Source organism: Macaca thibetana, chromosome 9 (assembly GCF_024542745.1).
Source record: "Macaca thibetana thibetana isolate TM-01 chromosome 9, ASM2454274v1, whole genome shotgun sequence".
NCBI lineage: Eukaryota > Metazoa > Chordata > Mammalia > Primates > Cercopithecidae > Macaca > Macaca thibetana.
The window spans coordinates 36,220,735-36,224,396 of NC_065586.1; the positions used below are offsets into that span (position 1 = coordinate 36,220,735).

The window sequence follows — 3,662 nt, forward strand, 5'->3', positions numbered from 1 at the left end:
GAAGTCCGTGGGCAATTATGAGGATAATTGCACTGGTAAAGCTTCAGGAGGTTTGAATAAGGATAGCAATGATAACAAGGTTCAAATTTTTTTTTTTTTTTTTTTTTCTGAGACGGAGTATTGCTCTGTCACCCAGGCTGGAGTGCAATGGTGCTATCTTGGCTCACTGCACCCTCCACCTCCTGAGTTCAAATGATTCTCCTGCCTCAACCTCCCTAGTAGCTGGGATTACAGGTGCGCGCCACCATGCCCGGCTAATTTTTTGCACTTTTAGTAGAGACAGGGTTTTGCCATGCTGGCCAGGCTCATCTCGAACTCCTGACCTCGTGATCCTCCCACCTCAGCCTCCAAAGTGCTGGGATTACAGGCATGAGCCACCATGCCTGGCCTTAAGGTTCAATTTTTAAAAATAAGTTTTAAAAAAAGAAAATGTCTTTATTTTTACCAATGTAGTTCCTACTTCCATGGCTTTTATTTCAAAGTGTAATCCAAATTTCCATCTGACATTTTTCTCCTGTAGTCCGAAGAACCTTTTTTGACATTTCTTTCAGTGCAAGTTTGTGGTGCTGAATTCTTCTAACTTTTGTTTATTTTAAAATGTCTTAATTTCAACATCATTTTTTAAAAATGTGCGCTGGTTATAGAATTCTAGATTGACATGTTATCTTTTCTTTCAGTATTTTTAAGATAAAATTTCAATGTCTTCTGGCTTGCATTGTTGTCTTTTTTGTAAGAAATACAATACTTTTTATTTATGTTTTCCTTCTATTTGTGGTGTATTATACTTAGTGTTTTGTTGCTTTTTAAGGTTTCTCAGACCCAGAGTAGTGGTTCATGTCTGTAATGCCAGCACTCTGGGAGGCCAAGGCGGACAGATCACTTGAAGCCAGGAGTTTTTGAGACCAGCCTGACCAACATGGTGAAACCTCATCTCTACTAAAAATACACACACACACACACACACACACACACAAAATTAACTGGGCATGGTGGCTCATGCCTGTAATCCTATCTACTTGGGAGACTGAGGCATAAAAATTGCTTGAACTCAGGAGGTGGAGGTTGCAGTGACCCGAGATTGTCCCACTGCATTCAGCCTGGGTGACAGAGCGAGGCTGTCTTGAAGAAAAAAAAAAAAAAAAGAAAAACGAGTGTGCTTTTTATCATTTTTATTTCAGAGATGGCAGTTATACAAGTTCTTTATTGTTGTGTATATGTTCAATCTGCTTGTAATTTATTGAATGCTTAGGATCTAAGAGTTGATATTTTCAGCAAATTTGGAAAATTTGGGGCTATTTCTTCAAATACATTTTCTATCTCAATGTCTTTCTCCTTTCTTCCTAGGAGTCCAATTACATGTATGTGAGAACATTGGATATTTCCCCACTGTCTTTAAGACTGCCATTATTTAATATTTCAGCATTTTTATTCTATGTGCTTCATTTTTGTTATTTCTTAATGTGATTTCCTCAGCTTTTCTGATATTGTTTCCACAGTATCCAATTTACTAATTAGTTAAGTGGTTAACTAATTTTAGATATTTTAGGTTTTAAGGTCTGGAATTTCCATGTAAACATTTTCTACAATTACCATTTCTCTACTGAGATTCCCCATCTATTCAGTCATTAAGCTCATTAGTTCCTTTATATTTGTCTGCTAATTCCAACTCCTTTGTCATTTCTGGGTCTATAATTAATGACTTTCAAAAAATTCATTAGTTATTGGTCACTTTTTACATCTAGTAATTAAAATGAAAATTATGGTGGATATCACTTTATCAAAAGCCAATTTTTTTTTTTTTACGAGTGATGGTTTGGTTTTTTTGGTAGACCGTTTACTAACAGTTGGGCTTCATTTTCCAATGGTCTATAAAAGCTTTGTAAAGGTGGATATAAAGTCAGTCTTGGCTAGGCGTGGTGGCTCATTCCTGTAATCCCAGAACTTTGGGAGGCCAAGGTGGGTGGATTACGAGGTCAAGAGATTGGATACAAAAATTAGCTGGGCATGGTGGTGCCCACCTTTAGTCCCAGCTACTCAGAAGGCTGAAGCAGGAGAATCACTTGAACCCAGGAGGCAGAGGTTGCAGTGAGCCAAGATCGCACCATTGCACTCAAGCCTGGGCAACAAGAGCGAGATTCCGTCTAAAAACAAAAACAAAAACAAAAGAGAAAAAAAGTCAGTCTTATAGGTCTGGAGTAGATAGACGCACTTCTACTGCACTCCGCGGTCTCAGATAAATGCCTGGTTTTTCAGTGAGGTCTCTGGTGCTGCTTGGTATTCCTCCAAGAACTTGAGGAGAAAGCTACGTACATTTCCATGGTTGCTTCTCAGCACCACTTCTTCCTGTACTTTTCCCTTTCCTGTACATGCAGCCTGTCTGCCAGCCTTGAACTCTGATTTCTGACTACCCGTCTCAGTGAGATCGCTCTTCTCTGCGTGGACAGCACATCTCCGCATTATCTCTAGAAAGTGCCTCCAGGCAAAAGGCTAGAGCTATCAGGAAGCTCACTTTATGTGTTTTCATTCTTTCAAGTATGACAGCCCTATAGTGCCTGTGTTTCATTTTTATGGTTGTTTATGGTGGAAATGTCATTCTGATGATAACAGTTACTCTGTAAGAGAAATGCAAGTTGTTCTTGATAATATTTTACTTTGCATTGTAGTTATTCTTGTATATGTCTTATCTTTTTTACGAGACCAGAAGCACCCTGAGGGCAGAGTCCATGCATTCTTTATCATTGTTTTTTCTCCAGAGCATTCTACGCAGCCTATGTGCTATTTATTATAATTATTTAATTTGATTAAATATTTAATAAGTAAATCTTTAGAATAAAAAATAACATGAATAAAACAAGCACTTTATGAACTTTAGGAATAATTTCAAAGGCCACAAAATCCATTACACAGACTAGTTTTCTTTGACTCATCAGTTATTTTGTTTTCTGCAGCAGTCACAAGAATACCTAAGTTCCTCATACTACCTTCTTCCCCTGCTGATTCACAAATTTATTATAATCAGAAAGCATGTGAAAAACTGAGAAACAGGAGAAAACAATCACTGACTGCCATTTGGTAATAGTAGTAATTATTAGGAGTCAATTCGAACATTCCTTTTTATCTTTTGAGTTGCTTTGCTGGTTGTCATTCTCTATAGCTACTAAAAAGTCCAGCTAGAATTTATTTTCTTGGTCACACAGGCAAAGACAATGTTTGGAGTTCAGCGGTCAAAAAAACCCTAATGACTGCACTTATGTATGTTTTTGTTTAACTTGTGGACAAAGACTTATGGATAGGTGCAAAAAATAAGTCCTCTTTTGCAACCTGGAACTCATTGTTCAGTGTGAGTTTTGATACATGTAAGAAGGGACATTATGATACCTGAGACAGTTAACTAATGGGAGTATTGATAACTAGAGAGGTTGGTTCCAGGCCAGGCTCAGTGACTCATGCTTTCAATCCTCACACTTTGGGAGACTGAGGTTGGAGGATTGCTTGAAGCCAAGAGTTCAAGACCAGCTTGGGCAAGAAAGTAACACCTTATCTCCACGAAAAATTAAAAATTAGCTGGATATAGGGGCATGTGCCTGTAGTTGCAGCTACTCAGGAAGGGGAGGCTGAGGCAGGAGGATTGACTCCAGGAGTTGGAGGCTGCACTGAGCTTT

At 38.4% G+C, this 3,662-nt stretch overlaps 1 non-coding gene across 1 annotated transcript; it reads left to right on the top strand.

Moving 5' to 3' along the window:
• The first annotated feature begins 3,243 nt into the window (after positions 1-3,243).
• LOC126963489 (small nucleolar RNA SNORA40) lies at positions 3,244-3,371 on the top strand. The gene has a single exon (XR_007729119.1). It is a non-coding gene; the product is annotated as a small nucleolar RNA SNORA40 (small nucleolar RNA).
• The last annotated feature ends 291 nt before the right edge of the window (positions 3,372-3,662 follow it).